Here is a 19,231-nt window from a genome sequence, read left to right as displayed (position 1 = left end):
TAAGAGTTTGATAGTGTCTGGCCTTACATTTAGGTCTTTAATCCATTTTGAGCTTATTTTTGTGTATGGTGTTAGGGAGTGATCTAATCTCATACTTTTACATGTCCCTGTCCAGTTTTCCCAGCACCACTTATTGAAGAGACTGTCCTTTCTCCACTGTACATTCCTGCCTCCTTTATCAAAGATAAGGTGACCATATGTGCGTGGGTTTATCTCTGGGCTTTCTATCCTGTTCCATTGATCTATCTTTCTGTTTTTGTGCCAGTACCATACTGTCTTGATTACTGTAGCTTTGTAGTATAGTCTGAAGTCAGGGAGCCTGATTCCTCCAGCTCCATTTTTCGTTCTCAAGATTGCTTTGGCTATTTGGGGTCTTTTGTGTTTCCATACAAATTGTGAAATTTTTTGCTCTAGTTCTGTGAAAAATGCCAGTGGTAGTTTGATAGGGATTGCATTGAATCTGTAGATTGCTTTGGGTAGTAGAGTCATTTTCACAATGTTGATTCTTCCAATCCAAGAACATGGTACATCTCTCCGTCTATTTGTATCATCTTTAATTTTTTTCATCAGTGTCTTATAATTTTCTGCATACAGGTCTTTTGTCTCCTTAGGTAGGTTTATTCCTAGATATTTTATTCTTTTTGTTGCAATGGTAAATGGGAGTATTTTCTTGATTTCACTTTCAGATTTTTCATCATTAGTATATAGGAATGCCAGAGATTTCTGTGCATTAATTTTGTATCCTGCAACTTTACCAAATTCATTGATTAGCTCTAGTAGTTTTCTGGTAGCATCTTTAGGATTCTCTATGTATAGTATCATGTCATCTGCAAACAGTGACAGCTTTACTTCTTCTTTTCTGATTTGGATTCCTTTTATTTCCTTTTCTTCTCTGATTGCTGTGGCTAAAACTTCCAAAACTATGTTGAATAAGAGTGGTGAGAGTGGGCAACTTTGTCTTGTTCCTGATCTTAGTGGAAATGGTTTCAGTTTTTCACCATTGAGGACGATGCTGGCTGTGGGTTTGTCATATATGGCCTTTATTATGTTGAGGAAAGTTCCCTCTATGCCTACTTTCTGCAGGGTTTTTATCATAAATGGGTGTTGAATTTTGTCAAAAGCTTTCTCTGCATCTATTGAGATGATCATATGGTTTTTCTCCTTCAATTTGTTAATATGGTGTATCACGTTGATTGATTTGCGTATATTGAAGAATCCCTGCATTCCTGGAATAAACCCCACTTGATCATGGTGTATGATCCTTTTAATGTGCTGTTGGATTCTGTTTGCTAGTATTTTGTTGAGGATTTTTGCATCTATGTTCATCAGTGATATTGGTCTGTAGTTTTCTTTCTTTGTGACATCCTTGTCTGGTTTTGGTATCAAGGTGATGGTGGCCTCGTAGAATGAGTTTGGGACTGTTCCTCCCTCTGCTATATTTTGGAAGAGTTTGAGAAGGATAGGTGTTAGCTCTTCTCTAAATGCTTGATAGAATTCACCTGTGAAGCCATCTGGTCCTGGGCTTTTGTTTGTTGGAAGATTTTTTATCACAGTTTCAATTTCAGTGCTTGTGATTGGTCTGTTCATATTTTCTATTTCTTCCTGATTCAGTCTTGGCAGGTTGTGCATTTCTAAGAATTTGTCCATTTCTTCCAGGTTGTCCATTTTAATGGCATAGAGTGGCTTGTAGTAATCTCTCATGATCTTTTGTATTTCTGCAGTGTCAGTTGTTACTTCTCCTTTTTCATTTCTAATTCTATTGATTTGAGTCTTCTCCCTTTTTTTCTTGATGAGTCTGGCTAATGGTTTATCAATTTTGTTTATTTTCTCAAAGAACCAGCTTTTAGTTTTATTGATCTTTGCTATCGTTTCCTTCATTTCTTTTTCATTTATTTCTGATCTGATTTTTATGATTTCTTTCCTTCTGCTAACTTTGGGATGTTTTTGTTCTTCTTTCTCTAATTGCTTTAGGTGCAAGGTTAGGTTGTTTATTCGAGATGTTTCCTGTTTCTTAAGGTGGGATTGTATTGCTATAAACTTCCCTCTTAGAACTGCTTTTGCTGCATCCCATAGGCTTTGGGTCGTCGTGTCTCCATTGTCATTTGTTTCTAGGTATTTTTTAATTTCCCCTTTGATTTCTTCAGTGATCACTTTGTTATTAAGTAGTGTATTGTTTAGGCTCCATGTGTTTGCAATTTTTACAGCTCTTTTCCTGTAATTGATATCTAGTCTCATAGCATTGTGGTCGGAAAAGATACTTGATACAATTTCAATTTTCTTAAATTTACCAAGGCTTGATTTGTGACCCAAGATATGATCTATCCTGGAGAATGTTCCATGAGCACTTGAGAAAAATGTGTATTCTGTTGTTTTTGGATGGAATGTCCTATAAATATCAATTAAGTCCATCTTGTTTAATGTATCATTTAAAGCTTGTGTTTCCTTATTTATTTTCATTTTGGATGATCTGTCCATTGGTGAAAGTGGGGTGTTAAAGTCCCCTACTATGATTGTGTTACTGTCGATTTCTCCTTTTATGGCTGTTAGTATTTGCCTTATGTATTGAGGTGCTCCTATGTTTGGTGCATAAATATTTACAATTGTTATATCTTCTTCTTGGATCGATCCCTTGATCATTATGTAGTGTCCTTCTTTGTCTCTTCTAGTAGTCTTTATTTTAAAGTCTATTTTGTCTGATATGAGAATTGCTACTCCAGCTTTCTTTTGGTTTCCATTTGCATGGAATATCTTTTTCCATCCCCTTACTTTCAGTCTGTATGTGTCTCTAGGTCTGAAGTGGGTCTCTTGTAGACAGCATATATATGGGTCTTGTTTTTGTATCCATTCAGCCAATCTGTGTCTTTTGGTGGGAGCATTTAGTCCATTTACATTTAAGGTAATTATCGATATGTATGTTACTATTCCCATTTTCTTAATTGTTTTGGGTTCGTTATTGTAGGTCTTTTCCTTCTGTTGTGTTTCTTGCCTAGAGAAGTTCCTTTAGCATTTGTTGTAAAGCTGGTTTGGTGGTGCTGTACTCTCTCAGCTTTTGCTTGTCTGTAAATGTTTTAATTTCTCCATCAAATCTGAATGAGATCCTTGCTGGGTAGAGTAATCTTGGTTGCAGGTTTTTCTCCTTCATCACTTTAATTATGTCCTGCCACTCCCTTCTGGCTTGTAGAGTTTCTGCTGAGAGATCAGCTGTTATCCTGATGGGGATTCCCTTGTGTGTTATTTGTTGTTTTTGCCTTGCTGCTTTTAATATGATTTCTTTGTGTTTAATTTTTGATAGTTTGATCAATATGTGTCTTGGCGTGTTTCTCCTTGGATTTATTCTGTATGGGACTCTCTGTGCCTCCTGGACTTGATTAACTATTTCCTTTCCCATATTAGAGAAGTTTTCAACTATAATCTCTTCAAATATTTTCTCAGTCCCTTTCTTTTTCCCTTCTTCTTCTGGAACCCCTATAATTCGAATGTTGGTGCGTTTAATGTTGTCCCAGAGGTCTCTGAGACTGTCCTCTGTTCTTTTCATTCTTTTTTCTTTATTTTGCTGTGCAGCAGTTATTTCCACTATTTTATCTTCCACCTCACTTATCCGTTCTTCTGCCTCAGTTATTCTGCTATTGATCCCATCTAGAGTATTTTTTATTTCATGTATTGTGTTTTTAATCGATGCTTGATTCATCTTTAGTTCTTCTAGGTCCTTGTTAACTGTTTCTTGCATTTTGTCTATTCTATTTCCAAGATTTTGGATCTGGGAAATAGAATCTTGGATCATCTTTACCATCATTATTCTGAATTCTTTTTCAGGTAGACTGCCTATTACCTCTTCATTTGTTAGGTCTGGTGGGTTTTTATCTTGCTCCTTCTCCTGCTGTGTGTTTTTCTGTCTTCTCATTTTTGCTTATGTTACTGTGTTTGGGGTCTCCTTTTTGCAGGCTGCAGGTTCGTAGTTCCCGTTGTTTTTGGTGTCTATCCCCAGTGGCTAAGGTTGGTTTAGTGGGTTGTGTAGGCTTCCTGGTGGAGGGGACTAGTGCCAGTGTTCTGGTGGGTGAGGCTGGATCTTGTCTTTCTGGTGGGCAGGTCCACGTCTGGTGGTGTGTTTTGGGGTGTCTGCGGACTTTTTATGATTTTAGGCCACCTCTCTGCTAATGGGTGGCATTGTGTTCCTGTCTTGCTAGTTGTTTGGCATAGGGTGTCCAGCACTGTAGCTTGCTGGTCGTTGAGTGAAGCTGGGTGCTGGTGTTGAGATGGAGATCTCTGGAAGATTTTCGCCGTTTGATATTATGTGGAGCTGCAAGGTCTCTTGTGGACCAGTGTCCTGAAGTTGGCTCTCCCACCTCAGAGGCACAGCACTGACTCCTGGCTCATCAATTTGGGATGATTTGTTGTCCATTCATGTATTCCACAGATGCAGGGTACATGGAGTTGATTGTGGAGCTTTAATCCGCTGCTTCTGAGGCTGCTGGGAGAGGTTTCCCTTTCTCTTCTTTGTTCTCACAGCTCCTGGGTCTCAGCTTTGGATTTGGCCCCGCCTCTGCGTGTAGGTCGCCGGAGGGCGTCTGTTCTTCGCTCAGACAGGACAGGGTTAAAGGAGCAACCTCTTCGGGGACTCTGGCTCACTCAGGCCGGGCGGGAGGGAGGGGCACGGAGTGCGGGGCGAGCCTGCAGCGGCAGAGGTCGGCGTGACGTTGCACCAGCCCGAGGCGCGCCGTGTGTTCTCCCAGGGAAGCCGCCCCTGGATCCCGGGACCCCGGCAGTGGCGGGCTGCACAGGCTCCCGGAAGGGCGGTGTGGACAGTGACCTGCGCTCGCACACAGGCTTCTTGGCGGCGGCAGCAGCAGCCCCAGCGTCCCACGCCCGTCACTGGGCTCCGCGCTTTCAGTCATGACTCGCGCCCGTCTGTGGGGCTCCTTTAAGCAGCGCTCTTAATCCCCTCTCCTCGCGCACCAGGAAACCAAGAGGGAAGAAAAAGTCTCTTGCCTCTTCGGCAGCTCCAGAGTTTTCCCGGACTCCCTGCCGGCTAGCTGTGGCTCATTAGCCCCCTTCCGGCCGAGTTCTCGCCGCCAGCCCCAGTCCTCTCCCTGCGCTCTGACCGAAGCCCGAGCCTCAGCTTCCAGCGCCGCCGGGGCGAGCAGACAAGCCTCTCGGCCTGGTGAGTGCCGCTCGGCACCAATCCTCTGTGCGGGAATCTCTCCGCTTTGCCCTACCCAGGTATGTGGGGAGTTTCTTGCCTTTTGGGAGGTCTGGGGTCTTCTGCCAGCGTTCAGTAGGTGTTCTGTAGGAGTTGTTCCACGTGTAGCTGTATTTCTGGTGTATCCGTGGGGAGTGTTGAGGTTGTCTTGTATCTTTTTTACAGGTTAATTGAAATCCTTTAATAATGTTTATTAAAATAGTGGAACATGGATTTTATAAAATATATCATGCATTTGAGCCTGTTTTAATCATCTTGCATTCAAACAGAAATAGAAATGGGCACTTGTTTTAAATATATGGGCTATTCTGTATTACTCCTCTTAAACGTTACTATTTTGAAGTGCTAAAGACCTGAATTCTAATCCTAGCTCTGATACAGAAAAGCTCTGAGGATTATGACAACTAAAATCTCTATCCCTCATATTCCTTGCCTGTGAATGATTTTATAAATTAAACCATCTCTAAAAGTGCTTCCAACTCTCACTGATCACTAAGGGGTATTAAATACACAAGTACATCCTTGGTTTTCTCATTAGAACAGGCAGATGATATTACCAAGGACTTGGTGTTTGGGGGCCAAGTGACCAAGAGGCCAGCCAAGTTTAAGGATAAAATTTAAAGAAAATTTCCTGGGAAGAAGAAGGCAAATAAGAACTTTCTTTGCTGGGAATAGTACACACTTCGCGGTCATAAAATGTTCTCTTTATTCAACAGAGAAGAAAAGAAAAATATTATGGTAGGACTCCAAATAGAGTCAGTTAAAAACATGGTATACCCAAGCACAGGCTCTTATTCAGCCTCTAAAAGTCCCAGCCTCAATGCCCTTTAATGTAGAAATGCTGTTGCAGTCTATGATTCAGTTGAATGATAAAATAATTGAGAATATAGCACATAGTAGTTGTTGACAAATTATCCCTATGTTAGAAAAGAGACAGTTAATTGGCATAGATCTTGTCATTCTCTAGAAAAATGCAATCCTAGTTGGACGTTCTCTTTTTATGGAATGAGTATGAAATTGTGTAGTGGCGAAATAGAACATAAAAAGTCATTTGGACATGTTTAGCATGTGGAATCTTGAACTTCATAGGTAGGCAACCTCATAAGACTGTAGCACTCCAAACAGGGTTATCAACATGTCCACCCACACAATATCTGCTTTCAAGGAAAGCTCCGTGTCAGTTTCAGGCAATTAACAAATTTTAGCTTTTATTATATTGAAATGAAGTCAAATTATTTTTCTGTTATGATCTCTTTTGAAATAAGCTTTTACATACTTCTAATGATTTCTTCTAAATGGTTCATATAAATTAATGCTTTTTAAAAAAAGTATATTATTTGATTTCACTTTGATCTACTTTAGCTCTCATTCTCAGGGAGAAACTGAGTTAAAGTCACTGTTTTAAACAATATTTTTTATTGCATTTAGAGTAATTACAACTAGAACACTTAATAATTTTATTCTAAATTGAACTAAAGCCTGGACAAAAACATTTTTAAGTGCCCAACATGTTCAGATATCATTTTCCTTGTTTTTTAAGTTTTACTAGGAAGAGATTGTGTTTAATTAAGAATACATATATAAAAGGAAAATTTGATTTGTGAGATTATAAATTCTGCTTTTCAGAGCGAAGATAATCCTGAGAGAGAAATTATCTGAGCCTTATCTGCAACCCTGCCACCCATCCCAGACACAGAAACACACACACACACACACACACACTCTCTCTCTCTCTCTCTCTCTATCTCTCTCTCTCTCTCTCTCATTCTCTACCAGTCCAGTGTGACCAAGCCAAGGAGAATGAGGGGCAGGAACACAGTCACACAAGTCAGAGCCAAATAAGAAGAATAAAAATAGAACCTTAAGCTTTCAGAAGCACAAGTTTTCAAAGTGAGCCAGAGGACAGAGCAATAGCTATATATTTAAACAGAAGTAACTACAACTTTCTAATCACTTACCCTGTGATAGAACATAAACTGCAGTAAATCATGACTCAGTGTCCTGTTATGTATCCCATAAACAAGGGGGGGGTATCGTTGGTGTGCTTTACTTGGTGAATATGCTTATGCAGATGCTTCATAAACAGATGCAATAAATATATTCTCCTATGTCTTTTAATTTAATAGAAAGCTTTTTTAAAAAAAATACTCAACTTATATGTACATTGACCAGAACATGTTCTGTGTGGAAACTGCATTTTGCTTGGGTTTTGAGAAGAGCATTCCATAAGATATCTATATTCTTACTAAAGTTACTTAAAGATAAGGAAAATGTGGTTTTCGTGGTGTATTCCTCTAAGGCTGGGCTTCTCAACCTCTGCACAATTAACATTTGGGTCCAGATACATCTTTCTTGTGGGGACAGTCCTGTGCATCGTAGAATGTTCAGCAGCATCCACAGCTTCTACCCACTAGACAACATTAGCACACCCACCCTCAGTTGTGACAACTAAAATGTCTCCAGATATCACCAAATATCCCCAGCATAAAATCATCCTCAGCTGGCAACCACTGTTCTAAAGAACAAGTTAGCACAGCCTTGGTCAGGATCAAACAATACTGCTTTTTTAGCAAAATTTAGAAAATAAAATCCAGCAATTAATGTGGCCTTCACACAATTTTACTGTTGTTTCTTTATTTAACCTTTTTTTTTTTTTTTTTTTTTTTTTTTTTTGCGGTATGCAAGCCTCTCACTGCTGTGGCCTCTCCCGTTGCGGAGCACAGGCTCCGGACGTGCAGGCTCAGCGGCCATGGCTCACGGGCCCAGCTGCTCTGCGGTGTGTGGGATCTTCCCGGACCGGGGCACGAACCCGTGTCCCCTGCATCGGCAGGTGGACTCTCAACCACTACGCCACCAGGGAAGCCCTTAACCTTTTCTTTTATCAGCTTTTTTTCTTAAATGGATTATTACTATCCTGGATAGATTACTAAGGTTTTAGTTTAACAAATTTGTTATGAGAGCTGAAATTTCCAGCTTCTCACCCTCCCCCCAGTATAATGATGATGTTCAATCAAATATGTCAAATAGAAGCCCACAAAATTCATCAGATTGGAGTCTACATCCTCCTGGAATTTGAGCGGGAAAAAATGTGGAGAATTTTTTGGTAAGGAGGCTAGGTCCGTTTGCCATCGAAGTCTACATGTACACTTCTAAATGTCATGGATATTAATTCTGTTTAAATCTGTGCCTATAGTATAGTCTCTAAGGTTGTGGCTCTTTAGTCTGGAAATCCGTACTCTGACAAAATCCACCATAAAGCATGAGAATTTGTAGCTTAAAAACAAGTTTCTTCTCCTGTCAGTTCCTTCTCTCATCTCTCTATGTGAAGAAAATAGAATTTAACAAGATGACTATAGTCAAGAGTCTTGACATGAAGTTACCTTAATAGGTTTTATTTTTACTTTTGCTTTTGTTTTTTTAAATTCAGGGAACCTATTGGTGGTTGCTAGATGCTGGAAGATTGCAGTAAAAAGAAAATTGTTATTGTTTATAAATACTTCTGAAAATGAACACGCTTAAAATACAGCATATGTGTAGCTACTATCAGCAATTACAAATACCTTTTTTCTTTTTTAGTACTAGACAAAATTCCAGCATTTCTAGAAAATGTTTGACCCGCCCACCTCCAGGAAGGAGATTTGATTCCACATTGTAGTGCCTGGAATACTGGCTTATCGGTTGTGACAGACGTACAACACTAAAGCAAGGTGTGTGTGGGAAAGGAGTATATGGGAACTCTCAGTACTTTCCTCTTAATATTTTTGTAAACCTAAAACTTCTCTAAAAAATAAAGTCTATTAATTTTTTCAATGGATTTGAAAAGAAAAAAACACTAATTTTTGAAGTGATAAAAAAGTGAAATCTAGTCAAATTGCGGTTCCTAGGCATAAAATGGATTGATTGTTCTAAGCATCATTTAGATTTTTAATTTGTGACACTGTTTAATAATAAACAAACCTATTAAGAGAAAAATATTACAGGTCCCGAGAATTTTAAATTTCATTATTTTTTAATACTTGATAATTTAAATGTATGCAAATATTAAACTAAATATAAGGCCATTATATTTATAAAATTAGGAAACAAAAAAACTGCAAACCAGAGAGAAACAAAACAAAACCAATAAAATTATACTTATCAGCATTTGTCAATGTGTCAGATGACATGTTGTTGAAACTAATCACTACTTAAAATGTGAATATGGTTTTACAGCAAGCTACAAAGGAAGGAGAATTACCATCCAAAAGGTTGCTTGGTGAGCATGGAGTCAGAGAGGTAAGTTTGAGTTCATTATCATTAGACTCAGATGGTCTGACACACTTATCTTCACAATATGATAAAGGTTCCGAGAATGTGTGGCCCAACAGAGTGTGCCCTGTCTGCCTTCTTTCAGGTGGTGCTGGAAAGGATGAGGAGAGCCACCGCTTCCCTTGGTAACTCCTTCTACTGCACTGCATTTCTGAACAACATGCTCATGACTTATTAAAAGTCTTTTTTTTTTTTTTTCCTTTTTGCGTTATGTGGGCCTCTCACTGTTGTGGCCTCTCCCGTTGCGGAGCACAGGCTCCGGATGCGCAGGCCCAGCGGCCATGGCTCACGGGCCCAGCCGCTCCGCGGCATATGGGATCCTCCCAGACCGGGGCACGAACCCGTATCCCCTGCATCGGCAGGCAGACTCTCAACCACTGCGCCACCAGGGAGGCCCTAAAAGTCTTTTTTTCTTTGCATTCTACTCTAGCCTGAAAGCCATTCTGTCTCATTAAGGTAACTTTGAAAATCTATCTACCATCCAGGAACAGTCATTAGACTCAAGTCTGTTTCCTAATAGCAACCCTATTTCTCTGATTTTTGAGTTCTGGGGTCTGCCTCAGTGTTACCTCTACCCCTTAAGTGGATTGCCACGCCTACCCACTCACTGCCAGTGGCGGCCTTTAATGAGCCAATATGTCATTACTCATTCAGTATTAAAAACCCAATTAAAATGTTGATTGTCTACAAGCAGTAGCAAATGTGATGTGACATGTCTCTGGAATCATATTCTTATGTATTCAAGCATCTGTGTGTCTTGTGCTGTGAGGTGGTGTGCCCCGACATTCGATATAAAATCTGAGCTAAATACCTGAAGCAGATAAGAACTCATCATAGATGTAGATGCTGATCTTTCACACTTCTCTGGGAAGAATTGGTGGATGTTTCTATTTTCCATGAAAATCCTCCAGCTACCCTTCTATTTTTTCCTCCCTTCACAAAAGAAATTTCTTGAAAGAGGTTTATACACTTCCATCTCCCACCACTTCATGGACACATCTCCCTAATGTTAAAATGATGCTGAATCCAAATGGCACATTCCAGCAACCTTTGGAACCATTCATTTCTCCCTCATTCTTAAAGGATTCATTTCCTTTGGCTTTTGTGCTACCATTCTCACCTGGGTTTCCTCTTATTCTTCCTTCTCCATCTTTTTGCACATCTCCTCCTCCTTTCAACTGTTGCACTTTCTCAGTTATCCATCCTAGTTCTCTTGTCTTTTAGACCTCCCTGTTCTCCTGAGTGAGAGATCATTCACTCCCAAAGTTTCAGGTGCCAACCAAATGAGCCAATAGCTGCTGAAGGTTTATCTCCTGTTTAGACTCCCATTATAAGCTCCAGTTTCTACCATCTACTCTGCACCTCAGCTGAATCTCCCACTATCCCCTTAGTTTTGCCTATATCAGAACTTACCTTTCCCCAAGCTTGTGTCTCTCCTTATGTCAGTAAAAGGCGTTATTACCAACCCACTTACTTAAGCCAGAAGTCTTGGGATCATCTTTACATCCATTTTCCTCACTCCAAGGTCTCTAATTTTTAAGAACTCATAATCATCTCTCAACTTTGACCTCTTCTTTTATCTTTACTGACATCACCATGCTCTGGCCTGATGAGACAGCCTCCCTACCTGGTCTTCCTGTCCCTCAAAGATGGTCATTCTTGCCCTTCCTTGTCAGATATAGGCCCAGAAGGGTTATCACACAGCTGGATAGAAATAAAACTAGGCTAGAACCCAGATCTCATACCTTCCAGCTACACCATGTCTCTGGCTGGGGATTTTTCCCTGCTTTAGCCTGGGAAAGAAGGATCTCTTCCCAACCCCATTCATCTCTTCTTCCCCTCTTCCAGCAGTATGTCATGCTCCAGCTCTCCCAATAGGCTCTCAGGTCCAACTTCTTGAATATCATACAAACTCCTTTCACAACTTCTTGAATATCATACAAACTCCTTTCAAAGACATGGATTATCTACAAAGAAGGCATTACAGACAGTGGGAAGATGGTCCATCTTTGGTCAGGCTAAGGGATGTACCATACTTAAAGATCCCTCAGTTCTGAATATTCTTGAGTCAAACTCAAGTCTTTCAGTCTCTGGCTTTCCTAGAAGGGTGACTTCTGTTCATACCCACAATCTCATAGCCAGTCTATCCAGCAAGTAGAATTGAATCCACACTATTTCTGAAGCTATTATGAACTATTAAGTTAAATTGTTGGATTTATTAATTTGGAACTGCAAAAAAAGTTAATCTTATTCTTACCTTAGTACAAAGTTTATGTCTTTTACTCTTCTAAAAACTCTTTTAATAGAAGGTCCTCAGGAGGTACCACTTATTTATAGGAATTTCAAGACAATAAGACAATGGGGTGAACTATCCTCCTCACCCCCAAGTCCTATTTTAATATTATTACATTTTTCTATTCTTAAATGGGTCACTGATCTGGAATCATTGAATATAGAATGGATAAGAAGAAAAATATATTGAGTTATATCTGGAACTTTCTGTATGAGATAATGTTAAGGAAAAAACTGGAGACGTAGCATTAGTTTCTGCATAGTTATTTATCAGATACTACTTGCAGAATAAAGATGTGGAATATTGGAATCTGATGAATTAATCAACTTGAAAAAATCTTTCAGAAGGACACAGCAGGGAAAGGAATTATCAGGGAACAAGTTGAATTAAAAGATATTAATTATTGTGAACCATCACCTCCTGTTTCTTATTGTGGTTTTTTCACAGTGTCTATAGTGAAATCAGTAAAATCTAGTTATATTCCATTATAAAAGTATTTGTTCATTGTGATTTGGATTATGATTTAAATAATATTAGATTCATTTAATTCCATTGTAAGACTTATAGCCTTTTCTGAACATGAATGTTCCATCTTTTTCAAACACGTTAAAGGAATTTTTCTAAAGGAAAAGAAATTCCTTGCATGTGTATTTCTCTATTTTAAATAGCTTTTTCCTCTTATTATACATAGCAATAATCTTTATTGTAGAAAACTCAGAGAATATAGAAGAGCAAAAAATAAGAATATCAAGTTAACCCATCATCTACCACTCAGAGACAATTATTATTAACATTTTAGTATTTATATTTCCAGGCTTTTTGCTGTGTGCATGTGCACACACACACACACACACACACACACACACACACACACTTGTGTATATAGCTATCTATAAACGTATATGACATCAATACTCTCCAGCCAAAGACTATCAGCAGCATATCCAAAGTTAAACACGTTGGGCTTATTGTTTGTTGCAACAAAGACCACATACCGTAGGGAAGCACAGGGCACCTCAGTAACAGGGCGGTTGAAATAACTTAGGATTTGGGCTTATGTTAGGTGATTTTAGGGAATTTTAAGGAAACAGAGCCTTGCTGTGAATTGGAGGCAGAGGTGAGTGTATGTTTGGGTATCTTAATAAATGTTATCTATAGGGTGGGAAGAATGAAAAGAGGTAGAAGCTATAAACTAGTAAAGAAGCAGCAGTCACTCATATTAGCCAGGATAGACTTCTGGGTCATTTATGTGGCTTGGGCAGTGTTCATGTTTGTGTTCAGACAAGACAGTGGGGTGGTTTTGTTGTTGTCTTGATCCATCATAGTCCCAGAGTGGCCCTGTTCATGTTAATGTTCTGTGATCTTGTTTATATTCAACAAGAGGACACAGACCGAGCTGGGAGTGCCTGACCAGCTTCTGGATATCAGGGCCTGCTTTCTTCTCTTTCAAAGCTTAGAGAGTTTTGAAACTTACAGTACTTCCCTCCTTCTTTGGAATTTGACTAGTGTAGATCGTGCCACCCAAAATTATTTACTTGGTGACTTGCTCAGTCTTTTGTTTATGGCATCTTAGTTTCCCATGTTGCTTAAGATAGCCTGTCCAACCTGTGAGGTTCCACAAATATCTTTACGTATGTAGTTATAATATTTTATTATGTTCTTTTTACTTTTAGATATTTCATCCATTTAAGATTTATGTTACCGCAAAAAAAAAAAAAAAAAAAAAAAAAAAAAAAAAAAAAAAAAAAAAGATTTATGTTACATGGTATGAGGTGCTTTCTTTTTTTTAAGATTTTTTTTTTTTTTTTTTTTACGTGAACCATTTTTTTTTTTTTTTTTTTGCGGTATGTGGGCTTCTCACTGTTGTGGCCTCTCCCGTTGCGGAGCACAGGCTCCGGATGTGCAGGCTCAGTGGCCATGGCTCACGGGCCCAGGCGCTCCGCAGCATGTGGGAACTTCCCGGACCGGGGCACGAACCCGTGTCCCCTGCATCAGCAGGCGGACTCTCAACCACTGCACCACCAGGGAAGCCCTACGTGAACCATTTTTAAAGTCTTTATTGAATTTGTTGCAATATTGCTTCTGTTTCATATTTTGGTTTTTTGGCCACAAGGCATGTGGGATTTTAGCTCCCTGAGCAGGGATTGAACCCGCACCCCCTGCATTGGAAGGTGAAGTCTTAACCACTGGACCTCCAAGGAAGTCCCAAAGTTCTTTCTTCTGAATAAATATTCAATTATATCAGCACCATTGTGAACTAAACCATCATAAATTCATTCCTCGGATTTCCTTGTATCTATTTCTGGACACTCTGTTCTATTTAATAATTTATTTTTTATTACTGTGCTAATACCTGGCAGTTTGATTGCTGTACTTTTATAGTAAGTTGTAATTTCTGGTAAAGCAGGTTCCCTTTCACCATTATTCTGATTTTTCAAGAGCTACCAAATGGTCTATTGTATCAGTATAAATACTCCCTATTGGCAGACATATAAGATATGTCCAGGTTATATTTCCTATTACAAATTTTTAGAACAAGGGTTTTTTTCCATCATTTAATATGATTCTATGTGGCACAAATAGAGAACAAAACCACACATTAATGTGTCTCTGATCTGCTATAGGCTCACTTATTAGTAGGTGACACTCTGGTACACAGCTGTATTGTACACATGATTCAAATTCACATTTCCCCCAAATTAGCTGCCATGGCTCTATAACATTACAATGTGTCAAACCCACAAATGTTAAAACCTTCAATGTCAAGAACCCACGTAAACAATTCTCACCCCACTGGATTTATCTTACTAGTATGCACAGCCTTCTGACCCTCAGAACTTCAAGGATCAAATGCTTAAACTGACTAATCCCTTTAATATCTTTTTCTAGTGGTAATTCCTGCTCATACCCACTGCCAAATACTATCCCCTAAAGTCTTTAAACAAAACTCTTAGAAACAGAGGTATGAGGCAGACAGCTTGGCTTCGCTGGCTCTAACATTGACACGTGACATGGCTTCATCTTCAAAGCCCTTTTGTGTCATGAACTCATGAAAAACAATGTGTAGCTAGAACCTTTGGCCTTCTCCTGTGGCAGCAAGTTCTGACACTGAGAGAGAGATTTGCATTTCATGCTGACCTTCTCCAGGATGTTTGCTTGCCTCTTACACATTTTACAAAGAGAAGATTCATTCAGTGTCTCTAAGGACTGTTCTACATCAATAGTCTACAATCCAAGAGCATAATTATCAAACTGGAAGTGGATTTACTTACAAAAATATAAATTACTTGGTAAGTGTAAAGTAGTGATTGTTGTTAATGCCAGTGAGAAAATGTGAAAAACTTTACAACAGGGAATGTGAACTTTGTTAAAAACTCTTAAAAATAATGTTAATCACTTGTCAGTCAATCACACAGAAAACCAGGATCCTAGCCAGAGTACTCCTGGCTTTCAGTTTCAATTCCTATCAGAGGAACACCTGAGAGACATGATAGTTACCAAAGATCTTTCATATATGATAAATCCTACTTACAGATCAGGGGGTGGAGCCCCACTCCCACTCATTTTTTTAAACTTGCACTATATCTCATCAACTCCTCATTCAGTTGCATTTATGAGTTGCCTTTTAATGTTATGCCCTTGACTTTTGTTAAAAGCTTCCACCAAAAATATCAACATATAAATTAGGTCACTACATCTGTGATAGATACATTATTAAACACTTTATGTTCTGTATATCACTCAGTACCCTCTCTGTAAAGTTGTGCCTGATAAATTTTTAAAATTCAATGTTAAAAAAATTGTACTTCCCCAAGGAATTGGTATGCTTCCCTCTCTAGATTGAAAATCATGTCTCTTTATTCTTTAACTTTCAGGAAGCTCACCATCTAACCTGAAGATCATCTATAGTAAATAGAGTTGCCATCTTGGTTTGTGAGTTTATGTTATTCTTTGACATGGTTTTATTTTTCTACTCTGTTTCTATTTTCTCTGAAAGTTATTCTTTATTTCCATTTCTCATATTATTTTATCCACTTTTGCTGAAATACCTCAATTTTTTGTGTGTGGAATGAAATGTAAAGTTTCCTGCCAAAGTTATCCTCTCCATGAGAAGTTCTGTTTTTGTTTCACCTTACACTGCCCTCCTCCATCTCTGGGTTCCTGGGCACTTAGTGTACCAATCATTTTGATTCCTCCCTTCCACCATCTCCCCTGCTTTGTTACATAGCTCTCTTGTCTTTCCAACTATTAAGTGAAGGATGTTATGTTTTCTGTAGCCCCCATAGTTCTTGGTACATGGAAGACTCTCACAAATCACTTGAAAAGAAAAGGAAACAGGGAGAGAAGAAGAGAGAAGGGAGGAGGAAAAGAATAGCAGTCTGAACTTAATGTAAAAAATACATGCAGCCTGTAGGGAAGAAGGGGTAAGGAAGAAGTCTATTGGAAATTGAAACAATTATCCAGTAAATGAAGGTAATTGCTTAGGCTTGTTTAGCTTAGGGGGGAGAGAAATGTTTATTATTTTTTTAAATTTATTTTATTGAGGTATAGTTGATTTACAATGTTGTGTTAATTTCTGCTGTACAGCAAAGCGATTCAGTTATACATGTACATTTTACTTTTCATATTCTTTTTCATTATGATTTATTACAGGATATTGACTATAGTTCCCTGTGCTATACAGTAGGGCCTTGTTGTTTACCCATTCTATATATAATAGTTTGCATCTGCTAATGCCAAACTCCCAAAATCCTTCCTTTCCCCATGCCCCTCCCCACCTTGGCAACCACAGTCTGTTCTCTATGTCTGTGAGTGTTTCTGTTTTGTAGATAAGTTCATTTCTGTCATATTTTAGATCCCACATATAAGTGATATCATATGGTATTTGTAACAAGTTTTTATTATTGTCTCTATACAACTAGGTTAGGTCACAGTCAGGCAGGAAACACATGCAACTCTATAGCATAACTGAAGAGAGTTTAGTAAAGGGACTATTACAAGGTGTGGGCGGGTTCATGAACGCTAACAGGGGATGGTGAAGAGCCCTGGGAAAAGCACCAGTAGAAAGCCCAGCTAAAAACATGGCACAGGAACAATTACCAGAACCCAAAGAGAGTACCTGTAGGAAAGGGGTCCCCAACAAGAGCATGGTCACAAGTAGAAGAAGGATGCAGCCAAACTACAGCTAGGCAAGGAGGGAGCCAAAGGAATAAATACCCCAAACTCCCTCCTGCCAGCACATCCCATAGAATGGAAGGGGGTGGGTAGTGGATAGAGGGGCAGCCAGAGGATATACAGTACCCCGCACTTCACTTTCACACTAAGGGCTTGCTTCAAAAGGATTCTACGTTTATAATTAGGTGAGGAACTGTAGGCCACAAGGGTGGGGGGAGGAGGGTGGGGAGAGGAGGGTGAGGGGTGGAATTTGACTAGGAATTTGAAATAGATGGGGTAAAACACAGAGGTAAAAGGCCTAAATCTCTGCAACAGACATACAGAAACTTCAGAATTCCATAAGAACATAAATCATCGTTTAAGGTTCAAAGGGTCTTTCAAATATTTCAAAGCTTACCTTTGTTTTCAAGACAGTAGAGCTGCCTTCAGGGTCATTTTTAGATTTTTGTCCCACACAGGCTCTTTTTCTTTTGGAGAATCCTCCACCCCTTAACATATCAACCATATTAAAATGTACCCACCATTAATGCAGTTGACTAGTTAACATGTCTTTTTTTGTAGGCATTTGATAAACATCTATTATTTTTCATTTTTGCAAATTCCTTTTTATATTTCAGAGCAAAACTTATTTTTCAGCTCCAAAGACATTTTTGGTCCCAAAAGAGCCCTTAATTCTTAGGTCTGTGCCTGCAGTAGTCACTGGATAAAATGAGCCAGACTGCCTCACTTTGGTGTACGTAAATCTTATTATTTGACAGTAATATCACTACCAATGAGCATCTGCTTGTGGTTGGATTTTATCTGGTTTAAGTTTTCCTGTCACAACCTCCCAGAAACCCAGCTTATATCTTCTTTAAGATTCCAGTAGTTCTTGAGCTTTGCTTTAATTCCACGTATAAATGTCATGTCACCTTCTGAGGTCCTTCCGGGAAAGACATGACGTGTGTTTCTATGAGCTCACTCTTGGACTTCTCAAATATTTCTTAGAAAACACTATTCTGGATATTCAGCTGGGTAGTTAGATAATGGATCAAATTAATATTATCAAGCACAGAAATCATTTTCTTTTATGTCATGTTTGGCAGCAGCAAACAAACTAAATGCTTACCATCTGTCAGATTCTCCCTGTCATTTAATCTTCCCCCAAACCCTTTGAAGTAGATATTATAATCACCAATTTACAACTGACAAATCTGAGACTCCAAAATTCGAGTTGCCTAAGCCCATGTAGGGTAGGAGCAAAATTCCACGTGCCCCTGGAGTCAGTGCTACTGAGATACACAAGACCAACTTTTTGATCTTTCTTATTTTGATAGAAGTATCACATGTGTCTAAAATAAACTTTTCGTATTTCATGTGCCATTAAATGTGAGTGACTATTAGTACACCTGTAAACAATTGTAGAAAGCAATTAATTCAATCTTACTACTAAAGCACCTGTAACTGGAAGTAGTAAAAAAAGTAGGACAAAGAGAAGCCTCAAATTTTAAGCAGCACTTCCTTGCCCCCCATGTCCCCAATGTAGGTTTGCTTGCCTTTGTAACTCAAGGAACACAGACGCTAATCCATCAGAACGGGTTGTTTCGGTCAGCACATTCTTCCCTGTGCACTTCCTGAATTTGCTTTTCTATTTCTCTGTGTAAAAATAGCTCAATGATAAGCCTGTATTTCAACTTTGAAACACTTTATGAGTGGAAGGGACTTTATAGGTATACTATTGCCACATATTACTGTGCTTGTTATCTCCTTGAGAGCAGAGATTCTGTCTATTGCGTGCATTGCTATAATCCCAGTGCTTGAATCGTGTTTAACACAGTAAGAATGCACAAAAAAATTTAATGAATTATAAGAGACCTTAATTTTACTCTTTTCTCTCACAAAGGATTATTACATTAGTCTTAAAAACTGTACCCATTTCTCAAATAACCCCTAGTAAGTCCTTCCTTTGGTAACTGGTCCAATGGAGTATAAACAAAGTCTGACAGCAACCACAGTTGTGTAGATGGAGACACTGCCTGAGTTTTACACATATCCTAGTCTAGGTTTCAGTCATAGATTACTGAGAATTTATTAGTAGTTTATGTGAACCACAATCTCCAAAAGTACAGGAACCATAACTGTCTTGTTGGTCACCACTGTTTAGCCATCATCTAGCACAATGCCTGGCAAAAGTCTCCACTCATTAGACATTTGTTGAGCCAATAAGCAATGATAGAATCCCAAATTATAATAATTTAGCACAGTATTCAGCACCGAGC

This window comes from Mesoplodon densirostris, chromosome 8 (genome assembly GCF_025265405.1).
Source record: "Mesoplodon densirostris isolate mMesDen1 chromosome 8, mMesDen1 primary haplotype, whole genome shotgun sequence".
Lineage (NCBI taxonomy): Eukaryota > Metazoa > Chordata > Mammalia > Artiodactyla > Ziphiidae > Mesoplodon > Mesoplodon densirostris.
Note: the sequence above shows the minus strand (reverse complement) of the source record.